The 19,898-nt window shown below is 49.3% G+C and overlaps 1 protein-coding gene across 3 annotated transcripts in view; it reads left to right on the plus strand.

Annotated features, from left to right (window-relative positions):
* Positions 1 to 19,898, plus strand: part of Impl2 (Ecdysone-inducible gene L2) — a 171,799-nt gene that overhangs the window by 132,314 nt on the left and 19,587 nt on the right. Inside the window, exon 1 of one of the 3 annotated variants that reach the window (XM_077687973.1) lies at positions 9,581 to 9,752. The exons of the other annotated variants lie outside the window; for them this stretch is intronic. The gene's annotated coding sequence lies outside the window, so the exon portion shown is untranslated. Of the gene's footprint in view, positions 1 to 9,580; positions 9,753 to 19,898 lie in introns of those variants that run through there. 3 annotated transcript variants of the gene reach the window in all.

The following is a 19,898-nucleotide window of genomic DNA, read 5'->3' on the forward strand; positions in this document are numbered from 1 at the left end:
ATATAAGACTATTGCGCAATATCAATTTTAGTTTGACCGGGTGGCTGAATCGAGTTACAGACAGACAGACAGACAGACAGACAGACATACAGACAGACCAAAATTTCTGGGTTTAAGTAGCCCAAGAAAGACTATCGTCTTTAAAAACGGTGTAGCGCGCGCGCTACGCTTCTGCGACAGCTCATTTCGCTGGCGCAGCGGGCGCGCGCCGCCGGCGGCAGTATTACGGCGCATGCCGTTGCAGGGTTTCATTGTGTTGCGGTCGCTGGTCTGGGCCTGCGATCACTTGGCGTGCGCATCAAGCTCAGCTGTAGCCTGCGCGGCGTCCATTGGTCGTCGTAGTCCTGCTGATTGCGCCTCGGCGGGTAGCCAGTTTCTTGTGTCACCTCTTTCGTTGCCTCGGCGCTTTGTCGGCGACACTTAATCAACTGTGCCAGTCATCGCGAGTAGGAAAAAACACTCACCGAAGCGAAAGAAGGCGCCGAATTCGCGATCACGAGTCCAGAGGTGGCTTTCCTGTATTCTTCCCGCGCAGTGTGGTGCGATGACCAATAATTCTAGCACCCGCCCGGTAATTCGCACTCCGATTAATTCGAACAATTCTAGGGTCACCTTTGAGTTCAAATTAATGAGCTTTTACTATAGGGTGTTCGTCCCCTACCCCTTTTCCCCAGGCACAGATCAGGAGGACGCGCTGGGTGATTTCTACAGTCTCCAGTGGCTCGGTGTTGTTTTGTGCACTGTTGCCTTCTTACCCCTCCTCTGGAGTCAAAGAAGTTTTGAAAAAAATCAACAGCGCGAAAAAACGCGAAACAACGGAACACGAAGAAGAAAACACGAACAGACACAGCGTTGGCGCGCAAATAAAGTTCTTTCCCCGAACGCAGTGCCTTTCTATGGAACACACGCAGCCAAAAAGAAGCAATAGCTACGGGTGATTACAAAACATGTGTGTACAACAACGTGGTTAAGGTTGCCGGTAAAGGATAAATATATTGCTGAGAAGGGGTGCTCGAAATATATAAATGTAAAATCACTCTCAATGTGATAGATGACTACAGAAAATATGAAGTATGTAGTGCCAGAAATATGTAGAATATAAAACAGGTCGGTAATCTATAAAGTAAGTTCGGTGGAATAAATTTAGTTGAGTGTCAGCGCTGTGTATTCTCTTCCTTCGTTGTGTTTTGTTGTTTACTCTTTCAAAATTTACCCACTTTCCCAAGCTTCCATTTGAGCACAGTCAGTTAAGTCTCCGTGGATTTTAAGACTCGCTCAGCTCCCTTCCTCTGGCCAGTACCCAATACTACGGGGGTTGCAGTCACAGAGCTCTCTTAATGTGCCAGAGCTGGTTAAAGGTCGCCAATGGCCACGAGTAGACCTGTACTTTCGCTCCCAGTTTAAGTCAATCCCCTGTCTTCTACGCAAATTTTCTGAATCTCCAAGCTTTCCGGCAAGTGGATGCCGTCCTGGCATCCACTGTTAAGTGGCCGGTCTGCCTTGTCTAACTCGTAATATCCGTACGCGCGTTCATTCCATAGACCATCACTGCAATTTTAAGATTCCACCTCGAATTAACCCACCAAGCACGACTAAGTCTAATCACATCATATGCGGCCGAATACCACGTAGTGCACATGAAGTTTCGGCATCACGATAAAACAAGGCTACTTCGCTATTCTGCCCTTTCGGCGATGTTCAAGAAGATCTAGGGGAGCTCATTTGTGCATCTTCAGAATTCTCAACACTTATGGCTTCTATACAGCGTGTTCGGACCAGCCGCTTTCCATGAGACTACATTTGAGGGACGCGTTGGGACCCCTGGTGATCACGTAAACGGGCAACATGCGCAACAAAATGTATTTTCACGTACATGAAGAAAAGTTGTTGGCCAGATTCTGTAGAAAACTTTATGCATGCATCGCCCTCATCATCATGATCGTCATCATCATATTCATCAGTATCTATATTTTTTAACATTTCGGTTATTTTCCAGCTCGCTCACATCTAAAGTAGCAAGCTAGTTTTCTTTGCTCTGCTAACATTGCCAGTCTTGCTAAAGATAATTCCCTCTCTATCTCTGTCACACAGAAGGGTTTTCCTATGAAATTTGGAACAATATTAATTAGCCGGGAGTGGAGGTCATTAAAATCCAATCCATTGGTTCGAAATTTATATTTTCCCCTTTCGTCCCAACCGATTTCAAGTACTTATTGCTACTAAGCGATTGCGACTGTAAGTTGCTAACAACGGCTAACACCTTCCGACGGAGTCGACGGTGCCCTGTCGCGTCAACGAAGCCCGCCAGCTCATTTTCATTTTTTTTTTCTGCCGTAAAGTGCAGTGCTATGTGCTTTTCCTCTGGCCATTCATTATTGTTTGCTTCTAGCGTCGCCTCTCAGAATAAATTGCCAGCAGTTGAAGGCCTTCCACGTATTTTTTTTTTATTTTAGCAACTTAGAAACAACCAAGGTCGCACTCACTTGCACCAGCGTTGTTTAGCGAAGGGAGCAGAAAAATGATCAAAGCTGGTCAGGACGGCAGTGGCGTGAGCGCGTTTGGTTTGGGCAATTCCAACATGAACGACTATGCATCACAGCCTCGGTGAAGTCAAGTTTTCCTTGACTACGAACAGCCCCCCCCCCCCTCCCCTCCCCTCCCCTTCATTCATTCATCATTGTCATCTCCCACTTCTACCGTTTTAAGCTGCGTACAGGGCAAAAAAAAAATTAAAGGATAGCCTGCTGAAACTAGCGTGCTGAAGCCCAAGTTAAGCCTGAAAATGCATTTTTTTTTGTTTGCCACCACGTACATCGAGTCATTTTATCGAGTGCCATGACATCCATCGAGCAAACACCCCCACTTCTTGAGTCGTCCCATTCATCGTGCCCCCACCGTGCATTCTCGTACATCGTGTCGCTACATCCGTTGCCTTAGCTACTGGTAGGCAAGGTTGAAGGTTACACAAGTTACAACGGAATATGGGAATATTTAAACGCTTGTTAAAATTGCTCCGCACCACTCAATAGTATATACTACTCATGGCGGTGTGAAGACCTGCATATATTGTTTCGGGCGAAGCTTATACGGCTAAAGTTTTATGTACTTATTTTTGTGTCCCAGAACGAAAACTCCAGAGGCTATACGTGCCGTTAAGGACCAAGGCGTTTAAAAACGAACGCTCCGGTGTGGACGCAATTAGCACGCGGCTACCACCGAAGTCGCATGACGTTCAGAACGTTATTTGGACCTCCAGCATAAATACGTCTCATCGCATGGGTATGCATTTTGAGTAGGTTGGTTATCAATGGGCACCATTTTCAAGATCAGTAGAATCAAAACAGAAGTGTGTGCGTGTATGTACGCGTCTCAGGGATGACAATCAACACCCAAGAGGAATGAAATTTTATTTAGCGTCCTCGCTGATGTCGTTGTACGTCGAAAGTTGCCTCCCATGCAGGAAAGCCAACTTTTTCCGACGACGACGATGATGAGTGATCACGGGTGAAGTGAAAGAGAAAAAAAAACGCGGCCCGTGGCCGGAATCGAACCGGTGTCCCTCGCGTTATGAAACCGGCATCCAAGCGATGGCTCCATTTCGACATTGGTGAAGCGAGCGCCAAGCAGCAGGCACCGATTCGCGCCCTACACCCCACACCGAAACGTTAGGTCTACGGAGGGTGCACGTACCCGAGAGTGGCTGTGGGTGTTGTAGAAAAGTGGTGCGTACCTCCTGAGTAGAACACACTAGCAGTGTGGGATGATCGGCCAACCAAAGAATCCATCACGAGAAAGCTTCGCGTTCAACCATCGTCGTCGTTAGACGGAGGGGCGCGTGATTTTTCTCATACCTTTACCCAAATCCTGTGTCCCTCTATGTCGTGGGCTAAAAAGGGCCCCGCGGGCCATTCGCCTACACAGGGTGGAGTAGCTCACGCTTATTATTTGTCCTTGCTCCCGAAAAAGAACACGTGCAGAAGGCACACAATAGCAAATAAGAGAGTAACCCGCCGCGGTGGCTCAGTGGCTAAGGCGTTGCGCTGCTGAGCACGAGGTCGCGGTTTCGATTCCCGGCCGCGGCGGCCGCTTTTCTGATGGAGGCGAAAAGCAAAAACGCCCGTGTGTACGAGATTTCGGCGCACGATAAAGATCCCCAGGTGGTCAAAATTAATCCGGAGCCCTCCACTACGGCGCGCCTCATCGCCTGCGTTGCGTCGGCGCGTTAAACCCCACAATCAATCAATCAATCAATCAATCAAATAAGAGAGTAGCACAGTTCACCTGACCCAGTGACGTCACACGCCGATCGGGCGCCCTTCCCCTGGCCGGCGCGGAGCGAGGTGTTACGGCACGCGGTCTTGAGCGTTCACTTCCGCAGGTGATACGGGATGGTTATAAAAGGCCCGTTGCACGTATGCGCATTTCCACATTCACCTATAGCAGCAGGCGAATGTGGACATACGTTTATGCAAAAGTCGCCTTTGCCAACGGCCAATACAGCTCAGCCAACGGCCGCTTTGTATCGCCGTTTCACATACCGTCTTGTTATCGTCTCGTCATTTGCTTCAGGGGGCGCGTCTCTTGGCTGAGCCGCGACACCGTCGTCGTTACCGAGTGAACGATGGCAAGACCAACGAGTGAAATAAAAAGCGAACGATGGAAGAAAGCAAAGGAGGAGAGTGTCGCAAAATTGGGAGGGGAGGCCGGTTCGCCGTGGCGGCGCAGCGAGCGCTTTCCGAAAGTGTGTGGTGGGGGAGAAAAGGGGGCAGTATGCTGTGCCCGCACGAGGCGCTCGACGGCGTGACGCTCGGGGAAAACGTGAGGGGGCGTGCGCGTGACGATGAAGTGCGTTCGCTTCCTAAGACGCGGGTCGCGGTCCCTTCCTAAGACGCACTTCGCCCCGCCGACGCAGAGGCTCATCATCGCTGCCGTCGAGAGAACCCCCGAGTGAGTGCTGCCTCAGCGCACTGCTGCTGCCCCATTAGGGAGTATCGTAATCGCCAGCCAATTTTTGTTGTTGTTTAAAGGAACTGTGAAGACAAAACACAAGTTCGGTTCGTTCAAAATTTTGCCAGACAATAATAACAGCGATTCCATCATTAACGCATACTTCAACCAATTAGCCTATAATTAGATCAATTGGTTGATTGATTGATTGATTGTGGGGTTTAACGCGCCGACCCAACGCAGGCAATAGTCGAGGGCTCCGGATTAATTTTGACCACCTGGGGATCTATAACGTGCGCCGAAATCTCGTACACACGGGCGTTTTTCCTTTTCGCCTCCGTCATAAAAGCGGCAGCCGCGGCCGGGAATCGAACCCCAGTCCCCGTGCTCAGCAGCGCAACGCCTTAGCCACTGAGCCACCGTGGCGGGTGGCCTATAATTAAAAGCAAACAAACAAATGAAACAGTGGTAACTTACCAGCCGCTTTCTCGCGCGACCCCTGTGATGTCACAGCTCCTGTGACTGGCGGCTCAAGACAAAGGCCGAAGCCAATTAACATGATGGGACAATTCTATTGATGAATGTATTTGGTTCTGTTTTGCCACGCCGCATGATTACTCTGGCATTGGTACTTCCTCTGTGACATCACTGCTGGAGTTAAGCAGCGGAAAGCTTGAGAAAGCTTGTCAACTTTAGTTATGTTTACAAACTTAATTTTCCTGATTTTTTGCGTATGAAAACAATGTCATTCGGACCGTGGTGGAGCTGAGCGATTCATCAAATACTACCTTTTTGAAATAAAAACAGAATGGGTATATTTTTATGCTTCCTTTAAGCATCATTCCAGTCTTTTCATCATGTTATGTTCGTGCATGAGCCTTTCCGGTTTTTTTCTGCTTTACTTAACTACGGAGTTGGGTACCGCAATCTAATCGGCATCTTTTTTGTGCACAGCCTGCACCGGTCAAGCCATCTGTGCATCACATGGCGGATCAGTAACCTGCACGTAATTAACATCGAATGTGACGTTTACGCAAACCCTTTCGTTGTCGAGCAACTGGCGCAGAGGGGTTGCTCGCGACATACGTGTACCTTCGCACGTACATCTTTCTTGGCAACTCCAGCCCGCGAGGCGAATCTAGAGCGTCCGTCGCGTTAGCGCGAATCTTCCCTTTCCCAAGGCATCAGCCAACCCATACGGCCTTCCATCACGTCATTTTTCTTGAAATTACCATCCCGTCAGACACGTGCAACCCATTCGAATGTAAAAAAAAAAATGTTTTAACATCGAGAAACAATCAGCAATCAATATCAAATGCACCAGTTGTAGAAGCCGACGTTTCAAAGTTAACAAATGCATTACCATTAATGAAAACAATGTGGATATACATCCCGGTGCCATCATTATCGCCACCACCATCGCCACCATCATCATCCTATTTGGGTCCACAGCAGGACGAAGGCATCTCCCATTGACCTCCAACCCCTCCTGTCCTGCGCGGCCCGAGTCCATTCCTTGCCTTGGAATTTTCTTATTTCTTCCCTCCATCGTCCAGAAGGCCTTCCCCTTCTGCTAGACCCGTCTCTCGGTAGCCACCCTGCCACCCTGGTGGTCCGTACACGGCCAGCCCAGGTCAATTTCTTTTTCTTAAGAAGTGAATTTCATTTTAGAAACGTTTGACTTGAAAGAACATTATTCACAGTCATGAAATACACTGACGTGTTATTTTAATTAAGCACTTTAGTAAAATTTACCGCAATTACGGCGAAATAAACAAATACATTCACACTTTCGTGAAGACTTAATTTCGGGCTACATGTATTAAGAGATCCGAGCAAGTTGAGCCGATTGTTTTTTTTTTTTTTTTTTGTCACACCTGATGAAAACTGCGGCAGAGTAAGAGATTACGATTCGCCAAAGCGTTCCTCCTCCCGAAGGCCGCGCGAAGGTTTCGAAAATTCCGCCAACCCGGCAGATGCCCAGGTGAGTATGGGTATACCGTCCGACACAGAGGCTGCTTGCCGGAATGTAGGCAGAGGGAATGAAACGGCGCAGCCCGCGAGGCGGTCCTTGAATGCTGGAAGTCACTGGGGAACTTTGCAAATGTGTAAGCAGACACAGTTACTGTATCTCTAGCCTTCGTCTGGTGACAAGCAATCGGTCAAAGCTAGGCTCGCCACGGAGGTCGGGTGAGTGCTCGTGGTTTTCCTTCGCTTATCGCATTCGCTTAAGGTGAACTGAACCGCCACGCACCCGGTCAGCTAAGGTATCCTTGACGGAGGAAAAAGAAATGCATTATTATAGCATTAGGTCCTCATCGCATACCTTTCGTCATTTTTTTTTTTGTTTCACGTATCAGGCCACATTTTAGCATTAAGCTATTTGACATCAACTGTCACCTGCTCTTTATTTAAATATTGCTAGCATATTTCGCCCCATTCAATATATTCTTTGCTACTCTCACTTCTTCGTTAATTAATGTTCTTATTGCATATTTCCACGGTACCTTGTTTAAAATTCCTAGTAAAATGAATAAAATGGTCAGAAACTGTCTTCATATTTCGTAGATTTAAAACAAGCCTGAAGTGGCCAGAACAGCTCCAGAAACAGTATGCTGATTAGGGCCTATCGCTGCACTCACGTCCCTAATCACTGCGTGAGAGCTGTGCACTACCTGAATATCGCAATCGACCGCTGATAAAAAAAAAAATTGGCTTCCAAGTGATTGGGTCAAATTTTGGGGTTCCAAAATTCGGCCGCTTGAAGTGCCATGAGACAAAGGAAGGCATTTTTTGTGAACGGCTCGTAGCACTGTTCCAGGTTCCTTCGGCACGACAGTTTGATTGGAACAATGCTCAGCGAACTACGTGGATTGGCACAGCCAGCTGAGGCTTCCAGCTTGCTTCAAGAGTTCGGATCACGTCATATCATCTCCGAATACAAAGCTGAGGACGAGACTGAACCACAAGCACATCAAGAACCACGTAATACAACCACCTATGATTGCCTCTTTCCATTTGTCCTCTCAATCCGCATGTTTTTATAATTATTTTTGCTCCATTTATTTCCCGGTGTAAAAAAATAGGTTTTATGCTCCGCAGCCACGCTTCACTGTAAGGCGTGTCTTCGCCGTCAACTAAAGTTTAATTCCTACCACATTAGGTGTCTTAAGCTTGCTCACGAACGCTTCGTTTTCACCTCCATGAGGAAAATATTGATTGATTGATTGATTGATTGATTGATTGATTGATTGATTGATTGATTGATTGATTGATTGATTGATTGATTGATTGATTGATTGATTGATTGATGTGTAGTTTAACGCACCGACGCTACACGGGCGATGAAGCGTGCCGTAGTGGAGGGCTCCGGATTAGTATTGACCACTTGGGTATCTTTAACGTGAGCCGAAATATCGAACACACGATGAGGAAAATATTCGCCACGGCCTCTAATCGAACCCAGGAATCGAACCGCGCTCGGCTGCGCAACGCCTCAGCAGCTGCGGGTCCAGTAAAAAGCCGTAAGGTTAGAACACAAGTTTGTGACATTATTTTCTTCAAACTGGGTTCCTTTTTGGTGTCTACGCCTGCAGAAAGTTCTCTGTCGGTGCTGAACTGTCAACTGACGCTCGCGTTACATGCGATGAGTTCAGACGGCCCGGATCTCAATGAAGCTGCTGTTTCTACAAGGCTAAGGCTAACTTACGAATTCGAAAGAGCAGACTTCAATGAGAACCCGGAAAGCGGCCTCCCTCACTGCAGCGCACACCTTTCGGAAGGAAGGGGTTCACCTGCCACCCTTGCGAGGGAGCTTCAGCTCTACCCCCTCTAGCTCCATTCGATTCAGACGCGATTCCCTGCAACGCCTGCACCGTTGCACGGTGCGCTGCACCAAAGCGCTCGATTCACCGCTGCAGGAAAGGTACCGAGCACTGCGTCGTTCGATTGCTCATGGTGCAGCGGTGGTGCCGCCGTGGTGCAGAGAACCGCTGCACCTGCTACGGAGGAGGTGCAGCGATTCGGTGCCGTGAGCGTTGGGGCGTTGCGGGTTGGCAGGCGGCTACCGGCAGTTGCGGCGACCGCGTGAAAATGTCCGTCGAGCTCGAAGATACGCGGGACGAACTTAGCGTCGCCGCTGATGCGTACGACACAACCCAGGTGGCCGTAAACATCCAGTTGTAGAGGACGATGATTAGCAGACGACTATGCCTGCACCTCGCTCGCTTGTAAACACGCAGGGGCGCTGCTGACGGTGCAGCCGTGATGCACGGCACCGCGGAACAACGCTGCTGCACTGCACCGGCACCACAGAGCTTTCTCTGCAACGTTGCCGTGCACCCCTTCTGAATCGAATGGAGCTTCTGTTTGCCGAGTCGAGGTGCAGCGCGCTCACTCCAGTTTCGCGGTTCCGTTGTGAAAGGAAAAGCAGCGAATGAAAGGTGGGCATTCAATTTGTGCCCGCGAGGGTGCGCGAAGTGGCGGTCTACTGGTCGAGGTGGTGTTGAGGCGAACGCGCTCACGCGGAGGCGCCTGACTGAGAGGGCACGGCTTCCCCGTCGCGCCACCTTGCGGCGCGAGGGCCAGGGAGAGAGAGCCTGAATGTAGTACTTATACGGAGGGCCATGCCAGCGCGGTCTCATTCATTGCCCGCACATGAGCACTAGCACCGTGGCGCAGCACCGTCGAGCGAGCGCGTCCGACCAACCGGCGCGGTCATAATAGTGTCGTGGCCTACTACTGTGGTGGACACCCTCGTCTTTGGATCCCAATCCTGCTGGACGGTTCCTTTGCCCGGCTTTCTGGTGAGTCGTCTCCGTCCATACCCGCAGCACGTGAGTCGACTCGGGCAGCGGCACTCGTGAGCTCCGAGCGTGGCTCAGCTTTTCTGAGTTACGCTCGCTCCCTCGACTGTCGCCCTCACCCAGCCTACCGTCCTCTCCGTAGTTTATATTTTGCCCGAAAACAATCATCAGGTGACGGCCCACCGCTGGGCGTATTTCGTACATAATATTGCAAGCACTGCAGCGCACTTTTATTTCTAATCCCCCCGAATCGAAACAAATCGGAGAATTCGTGACAGCAACAATAAACCATTCAAACGCCAATTTAGCAGCACAGTGCAAATGATCATGATTTTGACACAAGCCGTATGGACCTCGAATGGGGCTTTGCAGCCATCATGGGACACAACTTGTACCCTATCCGTTTTCTTAAAATATAAAATATAAAACTTTTCGTCTACACTGGACAGCCATAAATATTTTCTGAATTTACCTAAGGGGTCACATCTAGCAACTTCAGTATTAGTGTAGCGGTTGTTTTCAACACTCATTGGTAGCTAGAAGTGGAGTCAGGGTCACCACCTCCTCAAAAAAAGAATAAAACAAAAATGAACAGGTATGCATAGTTCCGCCTCTTGCGCTACCATCTTCTCGCGTGATTGCATCTGCAGCAGTGATTGGAGCTTGCACCTGCTTGATCATTCATTTACTCATTCGACATTACGTGTGCCGTGTACATTTCTCGGAACAGTGTGCCGGAAAAAGACTTCCTTCTAATGTGCTTTTATACGTGGTACATTACATATATGGTGTGAAATCAGCGTAAGTACGGTGAACAATCCGAGATAAAAGAACTTGAAAATGATTCGTGTATTTCCCTGTGCTTATTCGCTCTTCTTGCGCTCACTTTAAATTATGCACATTCATAAAAAAGTGTATCGAAACTTCATTAAATACTTTACTTTATTGTTACAGAGACTGTTTTATTAAGCGATACATGCTGCTAGGGGTGATAATAGTTGATAATATTTCCAACTAAACTTTTGATTTAGGAATATATTTGTTAAACGGGGCGGATTCTGTTACTGTGCCACTCCGTCGACCCCATCGATCCATCAGACATGTTGATCCCGGGGAGCTTCACCGCCATGCCAGTGAGGAGTACAAAAAAGCCAGCCTAACGTACATAATTTATGGAAACGTTCGAGCACCGCTACTTAGTGTGTTATCCTTGCACGCAAAACAAAGTGATGCACGAATAAATTGCAGTTTGTGCCACATTTTGCTCGCCGGCGAATTTGTTTTGTTGTACTTGAGCACTTCACTCAGAGAGACGGAGTCACTACTCACGAGCTGCGCATTTTTTTGTGCGTAGCGTCGACTTCCTTCCGTGTCCAGTTAAGTGCTCAAGGACAGCGCAACAGATGTGCTTCTCGCTTGCCAACAAGCCTAAGCAGGAGCTTTGCTTTGCATGCTTATATATCTCCAGTGTTGTACAATTGTTTGCTTCGAATTTTGTACCATACATTAAATTTTAAATTCGTTGAAGACGACGTCAGCTCTAACATATCTTGCGCCTGCTAGCTGCGTCACTCGCCCAGAAATGTCTGTCCTGGCAATGTACGAATCAAGCATGACTGCGCTCAGTAAACACACACAGGTATATGTGTGTGTCGGGGAGGGGGGTGGGTGGACGAGGGGTATTTTGCAGGCTGTCTCATCAGTGCAAAAATATAATTATGCGAAAAAACAACCATTGTTGCTTTCTACTGGTATAGTAAATCTGATTATTCATTTCTTTATTTTGTAGCAAATTTTCGTTTCCGCTTCTTGCTCGCCTGCTGAAGGTTTTCGGTGGACCAAAGTAAGACAAAATTTCAACCAGATTGAAAATTAAAAAAAAAAAAAAGAATGCGGGCGTAATACGGTCCGTCCGTCTGTAACAGAGGAGACTGAGCGAGCGCAAGAGCCAGTGGTCCCTCTCCTCCGATGCTGTGGCCTCTCTCCCCGCAGTCCTCAAGTGACGGCCCCCCTCTCCCTTCTCACGCCTCCCGCCACCTTGGGCGATCACAGATAGCACATTCCTGTTCAGAGTGCCCCCTTTTCCCCTCTACACGGAAATGCGTTGACCCCGAGCTTGAGAGCTTTAAACGGGACTGGCGCAAGGCATAACCCGAACGAGGCAGTGGCTCATGGTGAAATCTTGTCTGCAGATGACGCAATTTTACGTCACGAGTCGCGCCGCAAAGTAGCGTGTCCGTCTGATCGCGCTCGGCGATTTTTTATATGAATTCAACTTGTGGCCAGTCTATCGTGTTTAATGAAGGCACAAGCTTTTTACGGCACATTAAAAAAATCTTTCTATAGTTTTCCGTCTTGAACAAACGAGAGATTCAAAAGTTCGCTGTGTTTTTCTTTTTTTTTAATCTAGTGACCCGTAAACTATTTATGTTTCACTGGCATTACTTTAAACCTTGTTCTATCATCGGCAAGCTCTCAACAAAAGTGGTGATGGTAAAACCTGTCTGTTGAGTGCTGCTAATAGTTTTGAGAGATCTGCAGGCTGGTTGGTTATTGTTTCGTCTTGGCTGAATAGTCGCGGCTTCTCATTGTTGTCGTTGTCAGAAACTTGGCTCCGTCGTAGGGGCACGTGCAGTTCCTCTGGTCGATGCTGCCTGAAGGGGCGGGAACGCAGAATAGAAACCCTCAGAGTTGGGCGACACTGCGACGGAAGGACCGTCCTTGACGGGTGTCGCGTTGAGAGCTCGTCCGCGTCTTTCCCCCGCTCCCGTTCTCTCGATCGGTCCGTGCGTCTTCGCCTCTTCGGTGCGTTCCGTACTCCAGGGCTTGTGATGGTCTCCCGATGGCAAAACGATGTGTCCTCCAAACACATGGCCAGCAGTAAAACCGACGCCTCGTGCGTGCCTCGGGACGGCGGTCGTTCCGGCCATTCTGTCCGTATACTGGGACGAGGCAGGGAAAATTTGACACCCTGTTTATACGCATCCCGCGCTGCGCCGGCACGTGTCAATGGTGCGTTGTGTGGGACGGCTTCCGCCCAAAGGCTTCGGAAGTGCTCCCAGGGACGTTCCGTCGGTTATACTATATGTATGAGGCCGAGAGAAACTCCTCCATTTTCCATCGCATTCACTCTACGTGGAACGGAGAAATGAAGGCAAACAGGGAAAAGCAGGGAGGGGGAGGCTAACCAGCGTAAGCGGGGTTGGGTACCCTTCGCGTGGGAAATAAGCAAGGAAGTGTAAAAGGAAGGTAGAGAGTAAAATAACAAAAAAATATGAAAATACAAGATATTAGCAAACAAACACAGAATAAAAATAATATAATAATAAGTCAAAAACATAACCCTCCATTCTCGCAGCGACCCGCACAAAGAAGTATACAGAGCCTTTCGCACATCCCAGCTGTCCTGAGTAAGGCAAGAGTCACTTTCGTTTCCTTTCATAAAAGCGACGGTTTAGCACGAAGAAAAGCAAAGCGTTGCTTACGTTATTGATGTAGGAGGAGAAATTACCAGCGACACTCACATATATACAGCGGCGATGCCGATAAAACGAGACCGACGGGCACAATTGGCCTTCCGTATACCGTTCATTCTTCCGGAAGCAGCGCCGCTTGGACGCCTTTCCACGCTGGCCTCCTCCTCGGAGCTTCCGCCTTACCAAGTATTGGCAGCGTTACTAAGATTGCGTTCTCGCTGCAATGAAAAGAGCACCGTTTTAGCATTTCCTCGCTACTGCCCAGTTTAGCTCATCGACCTTGATCCTCGGCCGCGGGGCTCCTTTTTATCCATTGTTCGCTCGCTGTGCGCGCATTCATATCGTAGCCTCGGGGCATCCTCAATCCTATCGGGGGCCCGACCTCAATGAGGCCTCTTTTCCGGGCAGCGTGTACGCGCGAAAACGGTGCACCGGCGTGTCGCAACCGCCGAGCATCGGGGCATGCCCGCGTAGCGTGACGTCAGCGAGCGTAGCTCCCCGAGGAATTCCAGCGATAAGCGCGTGCGCGGAGTATAGTGAGCGTAAGTGCCGACGGTTTCTCCCGCTCGCATCGATGCCGCGAAGTAGCGGCCGCATAGCGGCACGAAGACCTGCTATTTCTTCCTCTTTCGCCATTTATGCGACGGCGTCTAATCATTAGGTTTACCCGCGCTTCGCTTCCTCGGCCAGCTGTAACGCCCCATAGTGACAACTTTCCTCGTGCTTCAGACCCCCGCAACGGAGTGTGATTGCAGGCGGCTTGCGGCGCGCCGATGACGGATGTCCTCCGCTCACGCCTTGTCTGGACACACTGCAATTTGGAGGTGTCGTTGAACTTGGAAGCAGCTAACGCTCGCTCCGCACGTTGGAGCACCTTCTTTGTTCCCTTCGGCACTGCGCTTTTTTTCCTGTCACCGGCTGCGAAGGCCGTGAAGCGTTCCTTCCAAGAGACAACCGCGTTGCACCACCCAAGAAAGGCAATTTTTGAGAAAAAGATAACTCGAGAAACAGATGCCATATTAACGGGAATAAGCTTATCGAGCTCGAACTTGCCCACCGTTTCAGCTCGAACCAGCAGCTACTGGATTAAGGCGCGTTCCCACTTTGCCGTCAGTCGCACGAGGTTGGGAACAATGCGCTTGTTCGTTCGAAGAAAATCCTTTTTTTTTCTTTTTCTCAGCTCGAACGATAGTTTTTCGTGTAACGCGATAATAAATCATTCGCGTTACATAAATGGCGAAAAATATAATTCCCGAACTTTTCTTGAGCCATTGGTTTTTACACTTTTGATGCCCCACTTGTTGCCACAAGACTCGCAAAACTTACGTGGAAAGTCCGCTTGTAAAAGAAAGCCTGCGGGTTGCGAACAGTACCTCAAGGCGTCGATGTTGGAATCAGCTTGTGTGGAGCTGCATTCACTCGTTGTTGAATTCACCGCGCCGAAACTGCTCGCTGTCTACTGCCGGTGCCGAGAATCTTATTTAAAAAGACGGGGCATAGAAAACTCCCTAAAATATAAAATAAATAACGAACGAAAAAAAATTGGCAGCAAGTGCTAAGAGTTACTTCACTAGCTGATTTATTCATCGTCGAAAAATTGAATGGAAGTGGCATATTCTCTAGTGTCTCTGGGAAATGTTCAGGCGTAGCAGCAAGCCCTCGGTGCAACATGCTTGCCGCAAAAAAGAGAGACAAAAAAAAAATATAAGCGGCAGCGCTTATATGCCTGTCAAAAGAGGAGGAGGAAACGGCGGCACAGAGTGCTGAAGACTCCCTGAGCACCGTCCCTGTCTGGTGCGCCCTCCCGGCGCGTACACACAGCACGCGTGCACGTTCAGGCACAATATGCACGTTGACACGTAGCGTGGGGCAGGAAACCCGTTTGCCGAGTAAGGACCGCGTGAGGAAGTGCACGTCCGCGGCAGAAGCGAAAGTCGAGATGCAGAGCAGGGCGTTTCGCCTCTGCGTCGGCAGCCTTGTTGCCAGTCAGGGCGAAGCCGGCATTTTGGTTCGGGGTTCGGTTGCCAGGCGGATGCACGACCGTGATTTGCAACCCCTGTCTCGCCGGCGGCCACTCGAGGGTTGGCCTCAGCTCCTCTTTCCAGTGAGGTGCTCAAGGTCTTGAGGCAGACTCTTCTCGCCGGATGACTAATGGGGCAGACGACCACTCGGAGGAGCTCGCCGTGCAGACGCCTCGACGGCGGCGGCCTTGGGAGCTCGGCTGTTCTGCCATCTCCTCCAGATGGACTCTTCACTAAGACTAACAGCGTTCTTTCTTTTTCAGCCCGGTATGCCACCTCCCTTAAGGCAACTTGAGAAGGGAATGTTGCTGTTGTTCTCTATGCGGCTTGGTAGAGGCCTGAGATAGATTACACATTTGCTTCATATTAAAAGTCTGGTATCGACAAGAAATGTCCAACAGCCCCGCTAATGGATGCGCGCACTTTGCGCCACAAAAAAAAAAAAAGAAGAAACACGTGTATCTCCACTGATGGCAGTCGTAAAACGCGGTCCTTGGCGTCAGTCGTTTTTTACGAGCAGGCCACGAAGTTACCAAGTGAAGAAGTCCGTGAGGACAAGGCATCTTCACAACCATTTAATTCCTTTGTATACATACCGACACCCGCGAAGTCCACTTACCACGTTTTATGGTGAGGAGGATCATTTTTGACAGGTGAGAGAGAGCCCAGCCAACGAACTCTGTCTTCAGTAGCGAGCATGCGAGCATTGGTCTGCTATCAGACATACCTTTCACACTGAATGTAACGTTTTAAAACGCACGTAATCTCACCTATAAGCACGCGCATTCGGTTTTCGTGGAGACCTGACTATCTAGTCTTTACACTCGCCCTCCCATATGGTCCGCGGGCCCTGCCTGCATTGGCACGTAACCGACGGCAGACGATCGATCAGCTTTGCTAGCGTCTGCTTCAAGATTAGTTGTCCGGGGGACCTTCAGGCTCTCACCGGAAGCGTGCCAAGGCCGGCGCTTCCTTACAGGTCGGTCTTAAGAGCGTGGCCCTATAGATCTCAGAGCGGCTCGCCGAGATGCCGTTCGGCCTGTGATACGACCGGCCTTTCACTCGACCTTTCACTGCACCTACAAGCTTTAATCGACGTGAAACAGTCAACCTGCTATCGACTTTAATCACGTGCATGGGGAGAACGTTACCTTTCGCAGTAATCGCAGCAATGACAGCGGCAATGTCCCAACTAAGAGAGAGAGAGAGAGAGAGAGAGAGAGAATATAGTAGCTCACATTTTGTAATGCTTGATCGCACACCGTGTACCCCGTGGAGCCAAAAAAAATGGCGGCCTCAGCCCCAGCCATGCCCAACAATAGAAAGTAAAGCGCTAGTTCATTTGCTCTTATATCATTCCGGACTTGCTATATATGCACCGAGTCGAGTGCGGCTGGCCGTGAGGGCAAGCGCAAACTTTCGAGATTAACGGTTGAGTGGTAAGCAGAGAAAGAAAGTAAAGGCTGGAACGTTCTCAGCTATGCATACGAGCCTTAGGGCAGTCAATGCAACGCTTTTCCCTCGCTCATCGCAGAAGAAAAAGTGATTCGGAAGAAGACATTTGAAATGTCGCGTGACTCGATCATATTTTAAATTCTACGTTAAGTAAAGCATTATGGATCCCGAGGTTTGCCAAATACATTGAGAGTTATTTTTCTCCAAGGCGATGCGCGTTCATCAGTTTCCGGCACAAGGTTCAGGGAACCATGATGTAATGCCACAAGTGAAAGTATATTCCCCGAGGTACAGGTCGCCTGTCAGGTTGTTGCACTTACATACGCCCAAATAACGTCGCTAATTTAATTTGCTTTTTGGAGGCACTACTTTGAGTTCTTGCAGCACTCACTAGAGTTAAACAAAAGTAAACACACAAATAACGAATGCAGTACAGCAGCGTGTTTACATGGAAACACGGCAACGTTTCGACAAACGTCTGTGGTGGAGAACGAACTGCGCAGAGCTGAGGTGAGCCCGAATCGAGAATTCAGCGTCCGGCCTGCGGAAACAACCGACAGCTTTTACAATGTCACCGTTGAATAATTGGTTTATGTTGCAGTACTCGAACTTCTCGTATCAAACGTGTCCCGATTAACTAAGCAAGCACTTCACTAGCATTCCTCCTGCATGGAAAAATTCTTTCAATTGGCTTGCCCGCCCCAGTTGTTTGAAACAGGCTAAGTATTCGCAGAGAACATTATTATCGCCAAATATTTTCCTGCAAAATAAAACGTTCGAGACTCCTTGTAAACAGATCAGTTTTACACGCGCTGGGAAGCATTTTATAATTTCTGTAGTTTATTTTTAGATTTTTAGTTTAATTTGTGACACACTGGTTTAGGTTTGCGTATATTTGAAATTATTTTTTTCACGGTTAGAAGCGACTTCCAGGTACATGTGAAGTGAGCTCAGCGCGGTCTCATTGATTCAAGGAAGTTCCTCTGTTGTGCGTCCGCGAGCAGTTATTGCGGCCGTTTTTAGTTCAGGAGTACTCACTTATGGGCCCACTGAAAGGGCTTCACACCTACCGGCGAACTTTGCCTCTATTCGTGACCTCGCGCTCCGTTGACTATAGCTGCTGCGATGGACACTCAATAGGCTGATAAGGTAAATCAGTTACCTCCAGTCCAGGAAGAGCACAAGGATAATACCATGTTAATAAAAAAAACGCCACCGTTATTTAAACTTCGGATAAACTTAAGCAGGGTTCTACTCGGGATGAAATCTTACCACCTCAACCCCCGTGTACACCACCCACCTCCTTACCAAAACACGTTGCGACGCACGCATGTGGGAGTAGTCGGTTCAGATTAATTTGGACTTGGGCCAAGAGCATACGAGTAAAGCAGTATGCCGGTGCCTTCGGCGGTGCCGCGATAACTCGAAATCCGCAAAAATAAAAACAAGAACAGCCATTGATCTTGCCGGCCTGCCCCAGCAGCGCGATTGTGTGGCGTCGTTGAGACTCGCACGTGTTGTATACGTCGAAAACAGGTCGTCCCGTATACCCGTGATGTTTTCGGCGCTTTTATCGGCTACCGTGACGAAACTGGGGGGCTGACTTTTACTGGCTCGATGAAGAGTTACGGGCGCGTAAATTTTCGCGGTCATAAACGGTGGGTCATGTTCGCAGCACTGAAAAGCACCCGCCGTTGCTGCTGCAATCCTGGAAGCCGTCCAACGGCGCATAAGACCGCGTATTGAGGACATGCGGGTGCTGTGTCCACATCGCGTATGTCATTGTCGAGAGGCTACACACGCAGATACGCGTGGCCAGCTCCGCGACGCACATGCGGCGGCTTCGCATCTGCGCAGCACCAGGTATACCGAGCGTGAAGGGGGCACCCCACGGCCATGCATGGGAGGACGAAGGCACCCATACGGCGTCATCATCGACGAAGGCTTTCCGCCCTTGCATGATGTTGGAAATGAAGAGAGAGAAAATTAAGGTGACAACGAGGAGCCATACTCCCTCAGCTGTCAGGTCACACGAACGGGCCACTATAGTTTTACCTTTTATGTCTCAATATTCTCTATACCATTTCCGTGAGTCTTCTTCGCACCAGCCCGATCGAATGACAGATCATTGAGGGAAACGGGAGGAATAGGTTCACGTCAATTTTGTTCGAAGAGCGGTACTGGCGCATCACGCAAATTGAGCCTAAATGCCTTGCATTGCACCATTCACAGGGCAATGAGACGACACATTTCAATAGAACTTATGCTCGTGATTTCTTCCGTCGGTACCCGCTGCGGTGGCTCAGTGGCTAAGGCGTTGCGCTGCTGAGCACGAGGTCGCGGGTTCGATTCCCGGCCGCGGCGGCCGCTTTTCTAATGGAGGCGAAGAGCAAAAACGCCCGTGGGTTCGAGATTTCAGAGCACGTTAAAGAACCCCCAGGAGGTCAAAATTAATCCGGAGCCCTCCACTACGGCGTGCCTCATCGTCTGCGCTGCGTCGGTGCGTTAAACCTTACAATCAATCAATTTCTTCCGTCGGAAGAACTTGTTTTTTGCTTCACATTGTGTATTTTTCACCTGTGCACCTCCCATACCTGCTACAGCCCGCAAGGGGTAGCAGTATTGTAAATAAAAAAAAAATAAAAGTGACTGGATATTCGGGAGCGTTGTGCATCTCGAAGCAGATCCAGGAGAGAGAGGGAGGGAGGGAGAGATAACGAACAATTTTATTGGGGTCCCGGAATGGAATTTCAGCGCCTTTTTATCTTTTTATCAAGAATAAAGAAAGCGGGGCACTTCGGGGAACATCATGCTGACGGATATGAACGGGTTCTCAACTGGTAGAAAGCGCACGCACGCACGCACGCGCACGTGCGCAAATGTACACACACTCCCACACGGACTAGAAAAGAATAAGAAAGGCATATTTAGCCGGTATCGCTCAGCCACTGGGCATTTGTGAGAGTTAGCGTTTGTGGACGGCGTCGCTATCTGCGCATGTGCAATTAGATTAGAGCCGCTTATTCCTACGGCACCCACGCCAGGTCTACTCAAACAAAACGCGCATCGTGACCGTGATTGGTGCGTACGGTGGTCGTGGCCCGGAATGTCTCATCGCTTGTCAGATAATCTGCTCCGCACACATTCTCTTTCTGGACAGAAGGGTTCCAGATGTGTGGGAGAGTCTTCCGCCA

The sequence above is a fragment of the Haemaphysalis longicornis genome, unplaced genomic scaffold, assembly GCF_048455015.1.
Source record: "Haemaphysalis longicornis isolate Haplotype H1 unplaced genomic scaffold, Haemaphysalis longicornis Haplotype H1 scaffold_1, whole genome shotgun sequence".
NCBI classification, from domain to species: domain Eukaryota; kingdom Metazoa; phylum Arthropoda; class Arachnida; order Ixodida; family Ixodidae; genus Haemaphysalis; species Haemaphysalis longicornis.